Below are 12,364 nucleotides of genomic sequence, written 5' to 3' on the forward strand. Positions count from 1 at the left end.
CTTCTAGTCAAGTTGTGCCACAAACTCCTCTTCTCCCCAATTCTATTCCAGCCCAGCAACAAGGCTAATTAACCTTTTTTTTTTTTGCAACTGGTTGGCTGATTTTTACCTCTCCAGATTTATAGAGTTGATGATTCGTAGCCATGCTTAAGATTTTGTAATGAAATTTCGGGAATACTTTCGTCTACGAAACATAAGTAAGAGAATCACATTGCAACGTCACAGGTTGGTGTAAGGAGATAATTGAAGATATGAAATGCTGGCAGATTAATTATCGATGTAAACGCCAGAATATGTAAACGTGAACGGATTGTGTTGTTACAGGTGCCGAATGACAGTTTGCAGCCTGTTGTACTTGGTCTGTCAATACAGGGACAGTTAATGCTGGTTGTGGATATCGCTGGAGTTGTCGTCCTATGGTGTCTCATATGTGCTCGATTGGAGAAAAATCTCGTGGTCGAGCAGGCTAAGGCAACACGTCGACACTGTGACGGGTTATAACAACTGCGTATGGGCGAGCGCTACCCTGTTGGAAAACACTCCCTGGAATGCTGTTCATGAATGGTAACACAACAGGTCGAATCACCAGACTGATGTACAAATTTGCAGTCTGGGTGCGTGGGACAGCCACCAGAGTGCTCCTGCTGTCTTACGAAATAGTAAACGAGACCATAACTCCAGGTGTGAGTGCAGTCCCAGATAGCACAGTAAGCCGGTTTCAAACTTGTTTCCAGATGTAAAGTTCAAGTACATAAGCTTGATCAAAGCTGGAATATTCAGGCCTGTTAGTTGGATTCAAGCTTGAAACAAACATCAAAGTTGGCAGAGTTCAAGCTATATTTCAAGCTTGACTTATCATGTTTGGCTCCAGCTGTATCTACACACGTGGAATACAGCCTGGAATTTACAGCTTGTTTTAAGCTATATAATAATTAATCTGAATTTATTGAACCTAATTAATTAAATAAATATCAGAATGGAAATGGTGTGAAAAAATTATCAAGACATGTATGTTTAAAATTTTTTATTTTCAAAGTGTTTTTTTATTTGTTTTATTTTAAAATTAAATTATTCTGAAGCCCCTCCGGACCCAGTACATAGACCAGAGCAGGATCAAATTTCACTGACTTCTGCCTGTATAATGATCCTGTAACAGGTAAAAGAAAATGTTAGCCATACCTAAACATAACAAATGTAAAAAGTTGAAACTGATCAACCTAAATAGGAAAAGTAATGTTACACTTATTATGAATATGCTTAACTTTTGCCAAGCATGAGTCACAAGAAATTTTGTGTCTATCATCACAGAAAGAATTAACAGCTTCAACAAAACCTCTCAAGACTGATGGCATAATAGCAGACTGCAATTCTGATTTTACTGTTGCCCCAACTTTAAGACTTCTTTGGCTTGAATTTCTTGAGTATGTTTACTTTGTGCAAGAGTGTCATACTAACGGGAAGAAATTTCTTATTACTGCAATTAAAGAGCAGTCAAAACTACGTAAATAAAAAAGACTGACACCTATGTAGTGACTGGTTCTTGATGTACTTTTTCCTGTTCACCATGTCATTACTATTTGTATTTGCAAAGAAACTTTTCACACTTCACGATTATTCATTCATGGTGTGACACAGGCAAGTACTTACAACTAAACAAATGTAATAGGGCGATATATATAAAAAGGTGAGATTTTAAAAAGGTAAAATAACATTAAGTTTTAATTTATTGGTGCCACGTACTAGAGAGCTAGTTCAAAATGACCTCTTTTTGCTGAACAACTTGTAATATGTATTCTTAGCTGGTAATCTATTTCACTTTCACCCAGGCTCAATTTTTCTACGTAAAAGAACATGATATTTCTTTACGTTACATAATAGTATTTAACATTTGTAATATTAATGTACCACTAGAGAAAAATGCACCAACGTACCTGTAATACACTATATATCCTCTTCAGACCCAATGTAGCAGTTGGTTGGTTGTTTATTAGGGAAGGAAGTCGGCCGTGCCCTTTGAAAGGAACCATCCCGGCATTTGCCTGGAGCGATTTAGGGAAATCACGGAAAACCTAAATCAGGATGGCCGGACGCGGGATTGAACCGTCGTCCTCCCGAATGCGAGTCCAGTGTCTAACCACTGCGCCACCTCGCTCGGTAATGTAGCAGTAAGGCAGGAGACGCCACACACTTATCGAACTATTTTCCAGTAGAAAACAAACTTCACAACAGTCAACAATCATTAACGCGCGTCACGAAGGTAAAATGGCCATAAACCTAGCAGAGTCAGTGCAAGGCTTATAAACGCCTGTGGCGCTTCCCTTGGACGTCTATGGAAGCTATGCTGCGCGCGCATCTGCTGTACAGCCTTCCAGGGAAATTACAGTTTATTTCAATCTTGGGAAAATTATTTTAATGCAACCTAAACTCAATATCCACCTTGAAATATGCTGTGTAACAGCTTGATTTTTCAATCTTGAATTTTCAACTGAACCTAAACCCAATTTCCTCAATATCCACCTTGAAATAAGCTTGAGTGCTAGCTGGGGTGTGTCTAACACGCAGACAGGCTGGTTGCACCGCCCACAGTTGCCCTCCTTCTAACCAACATCGGCCATCACTGACACAGAAGCAGAACCAGCTTCTGTCAGAAAACACAACGGACCTCTCCCTGCCCTTCAGTGAGCTCTCGCTTGACACAACAAATGGCGGTGGTTTGGGGTCATTGGAATTCACTCTGCAGGGCATCTGTCTCGGAGCTGTCCTTGAAGTAACTGATATCTGCAACAGGGAACAGTTCGTTGTAGCACCGTGGTGGCAACTGCTGCTCAAATGGCTACTGCAGATGCAGTACGACGCACCAGAGCTATACAGCGAACACGATGGTCTTCTTTCTCAGAAACGCTACGTGGCCGTCTGGAGCCTGATGTAATTGCGACTGTATTTTCTCTTGACCACTGTTGCCAGTAATCACGTACAGCGGCCACATTCCTGCCAATTGTATCTGCAGCATAGCAGAAGGAACACCCAGCTTCACGTAGCCCTGTTACACTACCTCGTTCAAACTCAGAGAGGTGTTGATAATGGCATCTTTGCCGCCCTAAAGGTATTCTTCACTAACATCAACCCACCACATTCAATGCCTAACGCTCACGACCGTTATGGCAATTATTCAAAGCAGATCTTGAGTTGCATGCTTATAGCAGCGCTAGTAGCGCCACTCTTACGCGACCGGCACCAACTTTGAAAAGACATCATTTTTAGATGTAGACACACGCCAACAACTTTCGTTTATGTCGTACAACTCCCTCTTGGTGTTGTGATTTTTTTTTGCATCAGTGTAATTTATTGTTGCCAACTTGCATGCGGGGAAATGATCATCGTATTAAAATGTGAGAAATCAGAGCTCGTACGGAAGGAATTAATGTTCATTTTTCTGCTCCCTCCTACGGAGTGGAACGGTAGAGAAACAATCGACAGGTGGTTCGGAGAACCCTCAGCAAGGCCCTCAAGTGTGCACTGCAGGGTTGTGATGTAGATGGACGACAGGAGCGAGTGTACCGCAACAGTACTTGGCAGAGTGAGTTGCAGGAAGAGGAAACCGCCAGTTAGCAGCCGGTCACGCTAGGCGCCATGTGTTCCGCACACAGCCAGCGGCAGATTCCGCTGTGTGATGTGGCGTGGCCGCCGGCAGTTGTTTTGAATAGGCAGGCGTCTGGCCTGAGATGCGTCGTAAGCTCTGCCGGCAATTTTCAGAGCTGTCTAAACAGCTTCGCCAATGGCCCGATACCGTGTTTATCCACACCTGCAAAAATTTTACGACGATGCCGCCGTTATGGTTTAACGAGGCGCTTCACGAAACGTCCGCTTAAAGCGGAGCTGTGTGTCTGAGGGGACTGTACGTCGAGCTCCACGGTCTGCATTCCACAGTCAAAGCTACAGTGAGACGACAAGTCACGGGATAGCGATATCTACATGTACAGATGGCGGTAGTGTCGCCTGCAAGGGTATAAAAGGGCAGTGCATTGTCGGAGCTGTCGTTTGTACTGAGGTGATTCATGTGAAAAGGTTTTCGATGTGATTATGGGCACATGATGGGAATGAACAATTTGAAAGCGGAATAGCAGTTGGACCTAGACGCGTGGGACATTCCATTTCGCAAATCATTAGGGAATTCGATATTGCGAGATCCACAGTGTCAAAAGTGTGCCGAGAGTACCAAATTTCGGGCATTACCTCTCACCACGGACAACGGCCGTCTCTCAGCGACCGATAGCAACAGAGTTTGCGTACAGTTGTCATTGCTAATGGACAAACAATACTGCGTGAAATAACCGCAAAAATCAATGTACACTCCTGGAAATTGACATAAGAACACCGTGAATTCATTGTTCCAGGAAGGGGAAACTTTATTGACACATTCCTGGGGTCAGATACATCACATGATCACACTGACAGAACCACAGGCACATAGACACAGGCAACAGAGCATGCACAATGTCGGCACTAGTACAGTGTATATCCACCTTTCGCAGCAATGCAGGCTGCTATTCTCCCATGGAGACGATCGTAGAGATGCTGGATGTAGTCCTGTGGAACGGCTTGCCATGCCATTTCCACCTGGCGCCTCAGTTGGACCAGCGTTCGTGCTGGACGTGCAGACCGCGTGAGACGACGCTTCATCCAGTCCCAAACATGCTCAATGGGGGACAGATCCGGAGATCTTGCTGGCCAGGGTAGTTGACTTACACCTTCTAGAGCACGTTGGGTGGCACGGGATACATGCGGACGTGCATTGTCCTGTTGGAACAGCAAGTTCCGTTGCCGGTCTAGGAATGGTAGAACGATGGGTTCGATGACGGTTTGGATGTACCGTGCACTATTCAGTGTCCCCTCGACGATCACCAGTGGTGTACGGCCAGTGTAGGAGATCGCTCCCCACACCATGATGCCGGGTGTTGGCCCTGTGTGCCTCGGTCGTATGCAGTCCTGATTGTGGCGCTCACCAGCACGGCGCCAAACACGCATACGACCATCATTGGCACCAAGGCAGAAGCGACTCTCATCGCTGAAGACGACACGTCTCCATTCGTCCCTCCATTCACGCCTGTCGCGACACCACTGGAGGCGGGCTGCACGATGTTGGGGCGTGAGCGGAAGACGGCCTAACGGTGTGCGGGACCGTAGCCCAGCTTCATGGAGACGGTTGCGAATGGTCCTCGCCGATACCCCAGGAGCAACGGTGTCCCTAATTTGCTGGGAAGTGGCGGTGCGGTCCCCTACGGCACTGCGTAGGATCCTACGGTCTTGGCGTGCATCCGTGCGTCGCTGCGGTCCGGTCCCAGGTCGACGGGCACGTGCACCTTCCGCCGACCACTGGCGACAACATCGATGTACTGTGGAGACCTCACGCCCCACGTGTTGAGCAATTCGGCGGTACGTCCACCCGGCCTCCCGCATGCCCACTATACGCCCTCGCTCAAAGTCCGTCAACTGCACATACGGTTCACGTCCACGCTGTCGCGGCATGCTACCAGTGTTAAAGACTGCGATGGAGCTCCGTATGCCACGGCAAACTGGCTGACACTGACGGCGGCGGTGCACAAATGCTGCGCAGCTAGCGCCATTCGACGGCCAACACCGCGGTTCCTGGTGTGTCCGCTGTGCCGTGCGTGTGATCATTGCTTGTACAGCCCTCTCGCAGTGTCCGGAGCAATATGGTGGGTCTGACACAACGGTGTCAATGTGTTCTTTTTTCCATTTCCAGGAGTGTATGAAATACAACGGACATATCCATTAGGACGGCGAAATTTGACGTTAATGTGTTTGTAACAGACGACTAGAAAACTGTGGCCTGGTCTCAGATGGGTCCCAATTTCAGTTGGTAAGAGCTGATGGTAGGTGTCGAGTGTGGCACAGACGCCACTAAGCCAAGGGCCCATGTTGTGAACAAGGCACATTGCAAGCTGCTGGTGTCAGCTGTGTTTACATGGCATGGACTGGGTCCTCTGGTTCAACTGAACACATCACTGATGGTTATGTCTGGCTACTTGGAGACTATTTGCAGCCATTCATAAAATTCATGTTCCCAAACAACGGTGGAATTTTTATGGATGACTCCGCGCCATGTCAGCGAGCAACATTTGTTTTCTATTGTATGTATTGTATTGTATGTTAACCGGGGACCTAGAAACGACGGAGAGGCTCCGTCCCCGCCGCAGCCGCAGTGGTCCACAACCCCACGACGACTACCGCAGTCCACCCCTCCGGCGCCCCACACCGAACCCATGGTTATTGTGCGGTTCGGCCCCCGGTGGACCCTCCCAGGGAACGTCTCACACCCGACGAGTGTAACCCTATGTTTGCGTGGTTGAGTAATGGTGGTGTACGCGTTAAGTGGAGAACTTGTTTGCGCAACAAACGCCGACATAGTGTAACTGAGGCGGAATAAGGGGAACCAGCCCTCATTCGCCGAGGCAGATGGAAAACCGCCTAGAAACCATCCACAGACTGGCCCGTTCACCGGACCCCGACACAAATCCGCCGGGCGGATTCGTACTGGGGACCAGGCGCTCCTTCCCGCATGGAAAGTCGTGCGTTAGACCGCATGGCCAACCGGGCGGGCTTGTTTGCCATTAGTTTGAAGAAAACAGGAGAGTTCGAGCAAATGATTTAGTCCCCCAGATCACCCGACATGGATCCCATCTGTTGTGACTTGGCAAGACAGCCAAGTCACTATGCTAAGATGCCGAAAAGCACGCGTTAAGCTCACGCAGACTGGCGTGAGGTACTGGTAATAGCGCCTTGCTAGGTCGTAGCAAATGACGTAGCTGAAGGCTATGCTAACTATCGTCTCGGCAAATGAGAGCGTATTTGTCAGTGTAGCTTCGCTAGCAAAGTCGGCTGTACAACTGGGGCGAGTGCTAGGAAGTGTCTGTAGACATGCCGTGTGGCGGTGCTCGGTCTGCAATCACTGACATTGGTGACACGCGGGTCCGACGTATACTAACGGACCGCGGCCGATTTAAAGGCTACCACCTAGCAAGTGTGGTGTCTGGCGGTGACACCACACCATCAAACATTTATGGGACGTAATCGAGATGTCAGTTTGTGCACATTATCCTGCGCCGCCAATATTTTCGCAATTATGGACAGATGTAGAGGCAAAATGGCTCAGTATTTCTGCAGGGGACTTCCAACGACTTGATCATTCCACGTCGAACTGGCGCGCTGAGCGGGGCAAAAGGAGGTCCGACAGAATGTTAAGAGGTATCCCATGACTTTTTTCACTTCAGTGTAAATGAATGTGTAGGAGAAAAACTGGGAACCGACGACTTTCCTTCTTTTTTGTTTGTTTTGTTTGTTTAGTTGTTTGTTTTGCACATAACTAAAGCCGCACACCATTCTATATCAGTCCTTGTTTTATTGTATACCTTATCTATACCTTATAGAACATAACTTGCATTTAACACCTCAAAAAAGTATTGCATTACCTCGAGTCGGAGAGTTCCGGAACCTGTGCAGAAAACTGGAATAGAAATCAACATAAACATCGTTTCCGCCCTTTTTATTCCTCATCAAAATCACACATTGCATGTTGTACCACCATACAGCGAGACCTTCAGAGGTGGTGGTCCAGATTGCTGTACACACCGGTACCTCTAATACCCAGTAGCACGTCCTCTTGCATTGATGCATGCCTGTATTCGTCGTGGCATACTATCCACAAGTTCATCAAGGCACTGTTGGTCCAGATTGTCCCACTCCTCTACAGCGATTCAGCGTAGATCCCTCAGAATGGTTGGAGGGTCATGTCGTCCATAAACAGCCTCCTTCAATCTATCCCAGGCATGTTCGATAGGGTTCATGACTGGAGAACATGCTGGCCACTCTAGTCGAGCAATGTCGTTATACTGCAGGAAGTCATTCACAAAATGTGCACGATGGGGGCGCGAATTGTCGTCCATGAAGACGAATGCCTCGCCAATATGCTGCCGACATGGTTGCACGATTGGGTGGAGGACCGCATTCGCATATCGCACAGCCACTACAGTGCCTTTGATGACCACCAGCGGTGTACGTCGGCCACACATAATGCCACCCCAAAACAGCAGGAAACCTCCACCTTGCTGCACTCGCTGGACAGTGTGTCTAAAGTGTTCAGCCTGACCGGGTTGCCTCCAAACACGTCTCCGTCGACTGTCTGGTTGAAGGCATACGCGACACTCATCGGTGAAGAGACCGTGATGCCAATCCTGAGCGGTCCATTCGGCATGTTGTTGGGCCCATCTGTACCGCAATGCATGGTGTCGTGGTTGCAATGATGGACCTCGCCATGGACGTTGGAAGTGAAGTTGCGCATCATGCCGCCTATTGCGCACAGTTTGAGTCGTAACACAATGTCTTGTGGCTGCACGAAACGCATTATTCAACGTGGTGGCTTTGCTGTCAGTGTTCCTCCGAGCCATAATTCGTAGGTAGCGGTCACCCACTGTAGCAGTAGCCCTTGGCCGGCCTGAGCGAGGCATGACGTCGACAGTTCCTGTCTATCTATATCTCCTCCATGCCCGAACAACATCGCTTTGGTTCACTCCGAGACGCCTTGACACTTTCCTTGTTGAGAGCCCTTCCTGGCACAAAGTAAAAATGTGGACGCGATAGAACCGCGGTTTTGACCGTCTAGGCATGGTTGAACCACAGACAACACGAAACGCGTACCTCCTTCCTGGTGGAATGACTGGAAATGATCGGCTGTCGGACCCCCTCCATCTAATAGGCGCTGCTCATGCATGACTGTTTACACCTTTGGGCGGCGTTACTGACATCTCTGAACAGTCAAAGGGACTGTGTCTGTGATACAATATCCACAGTCAACGTCTATCTCCAGTTCTGGGAACCAGGGTGATGCAAAACTTTTTTTGATGTGTGTCTAAGTAATGAAAACTAGCTGCTCTGCGATTTTATGTAACCAAAACAGTTACTTTTGACACAAGCGCAGATACAGTGTTTCCACTTAAGTGTTTCAACACAAATATCTCTTGAATAACAATAAATATTGAAAAACGACTTTCACAGGTATGAATGTAAGGCAAGGGCTCGTGAAAATAAATACTAGGAGACTTTCTGAAACCTAAGTAAATATTATGTTCAACACAAATTCACGTATTTTAAAATGGACAGCATGTATTTCTTATGCAATCAATCACATGAAAAATCACAAAAAGAATGGTATCGGTTGGATCGCGGTACGCCAATTGCGTCCCGAGAAATTGAAAAGCGAAGTTGGCGCTTAAAATAAAACAATCGCGCCGCTATTGCAGAACCCGATATGCATGTGTGAACCCCATATTGCTCGATTCACGATGTGATTGACTTAGTTCGATGCAGCCATCGATGTACTTGTTGCTATTTACACTGTTATTAAGTGAACTGGAAACACATGCTTTGTTGATCTTTACTACAGTACCGGTTCTAGAATGGACGTAACGGTAACGAAAATCCAAACACCAGCTGCCAGGGTGAACATAATTAATGACTGATTAAGAATATAACAGATGGTAAATGGTAGTTGAAGGTACGTGTGTAACTGGACGTCTGTATTGTTTCCAGTCCACCTATTGATAGTGTAAATAGCAATAAGTACAGCGTTTGTTGCCTCGTAGCACGTTTGTCACATCGCGATTACGAGCAACGTGAGGTTCACACTTGCATCTTGGGATATGCAACAGCGGTGCGTTTCGTTTACTTCAAGTGGCAAGTTGACTTGGCAATTTCTCCGGATGTAGCTGACGTATTGCGATGCAACGGATGCCATTATTATTGTGATTTTTCATGTTACTGACTGCGTAAGAAACAATATGCGATGCCCATTAAAAAAGCAAAAACCGTAAGTTCACGTTGAAAGTAATATTTGCTTAGGTTTTAGAATATCTCGTAGTATTTCTTGAACCCCTGCCTTACATTCATGCCTGTGAAAGTCGGTTTTCAATTTTTTCTGAAACGTTTAAGTGGACCACCCTGTACTTATAAAACTATTGTTTTTATTTTGTACTCAACAGAACGTTCTTCATCATGATGAAAGGCACGAGTTTCGTGTTATTATTGATTGTTTATGAATAACAGAAACATGTTTCAGAAAAGTTCTATCAGGTATTGAAGCGGTGGTTGATTAGTGTTCCTTTGCGATTGTCTTTTATTTCACCTTTTTGTTGAGAAAACTGCGTTTTCTAGCGCTATATTTTAAATTGATATTGTTTTCTTTATTTTTACTAAAACAGCCCTCTGTTTCACGTTACAAATCAACAATTTTCGAATAAAACGAGAATTAAACATTGTCAGTTTAAATTTTGTTACAAATAATGTTTGCTTAAGTAACAGCTACGGACGCAGACCTGCAGTCAAAGAGATTCAACCGTTTTCGACAATTGCTGTATAAGGTTCTTTCACCAAAGTTAAAACATAATCTGCTGTCGCTTATTTGCGTAATGAGTGATGCACGTCTCCAATATCTGTATGGAAAAACGTTTCGTAAAGAATAGAGATAACGCTGTACCTGTAAGTTTCAAAGAAGAAAATGTGACAGTAACTCTATAAGTGGATCAGTGAGCGCACAACGGAAATTTTATTTCAAGTCAACAGCACAATATCATACATGACATAGCTAAAGTAACGCCACAGATGAAGGCTGGAAAAGAAATTTAACAAGATAAGACGTAGACTTTAAAAACGAGTAAAACTCACTAATGTCTAATGGCTCAATTTTTCTTTCCACTGAGAAAATAACGATTCCTCTTTTTTTTCGTCAGTCTTTTGACTAGTTTGATGCGGCCCGCTGCTAATTCCTCTCATGTGACAGCTTCTTCATCTCAGAGTAGCACTTGCAACCTAAGTCCTCAATTATTTGCTGGATGTATTCCAATCTTTGTCTTCCTCTACAGTGCTTGCCCTCTACAGCTCCCTCTAGTACCATGGAAGTCATTTCCTTGTATCTTAACAGATGTCCTATCACCCTGTTCCTTCTCCTTGTCAGTGTTTTCCACATATTCCTTTCCTCTCCGGTTCAGCGCAGAACCTCCTCATTCCTTACCTTAGCAGTCCTCCTACTTTTCAAAATTCGTCTGTAGCGCCATATCTCAATTGCTTCGATTCTACTCTGTTTCGGCTTTCCCACAGTCCATATTTCAGTACCATACAATGCTGTGCTCCAGACGTAGATTCTCAAAGATTTCTTCATCAAATTAAGGCCTAGGTTTGATACTACTAGACTTCTCTTGGCCAGGAATGCCATTTTTGTCATTACTAGTCTGCATTTGATGTCCTCCTTGCTCCGTCCGTCATTGGCTATTTTACTGCCTAGGTAGCAGAATTCCTTAATTTCATCTACCTCGTGACCATCAATCGTGATGTTAAGTTTCTCGCTGTTCTCATTTCTGCTACTTCTCATTACTTTCGTCTTCCTTCGGTTTATTCTCAATCCATATTCTGTACTTATTAGATTGCTCATGCCATTCAGCAGATCATGTAATTCTTCTTCACTTTCATTAAGGATTCATATCCTTTCACCTTGAATTTTAATTCCACTCCTGAACCTTTTTTTTATTTACATCATTGCTTCTTCGATGTACAGATTGAACAGTAGGGGTGAAAAACTACATCCCTGTCTTACACCCTTTTTAATCCGAGCACTTCGTTCTTGGTTACCCACTCTAATTTTTCCCTTTTGGCTCTTGTTCATATTGTGCATTACCATTCTCCCTATAGCTTAGCCCTATTTTTGTGAGAATTTCTAACATCTTGCACCATTTTATGTGGTCGAACGCTTTTTCCAGGTTGACAAATCCTATGAGCGTGTCTTGATTTTTCTTTGGTCTTGCTTCCTTATCAACCGCAACGTCAGAATCGCCCCTCTCACCTTTTCTAAAGCCAAACTGATCATCATCTAGTACATCCTCAATTTTCTTTTCCATTCTTCTGCATGTTATTCTTGTCAGCAACTTTGATGCATGGGCTGTTAAGCTGATTGCGCGATAATTCTCGCACTTGTCGGCTCTTGCAGTCTTCGGAATTGTGTGAATAATATTTTTCCGAAAGTCAGATGGTATGTCGCCAGACTCATACTTCTACACCCCAACGTGAACAATCCTTTGTTGGCATTTTCTCCAATGATTTTAGAAATTATGATGGAATGTTGTCTATCCCTTCTGCCTTATTTGATCTTAAGTCCTCCAGAGCTCCATTAAATCCTGATTCTAATACTGGATCCCCGAAATGTTCTAAATCGACTCCTGTTTCTTCTTCTATCATTTATGAGAAATCTTCCCTCTCATAAAGACTTTCAATATTACAACCCTTGCTTTTAATGTCACCG

The sequence above is a fragment of the Schistocerca cancellata genome, chromosome 2 (genome assembly GCF_023864275.1).
Source record: "Schistocerca cancellata isolate TAMUIC-IGC-003103 chromosome 2, iqSchCanc2.1, whole genome shotgun sequence".
Classification (NCBI taxonomy): Eukaryota; Metazoa; Arthropoda; class Insecta; order Orthoptera; family Acrididae; genus Schistocerca; species Schistocerca cancellata.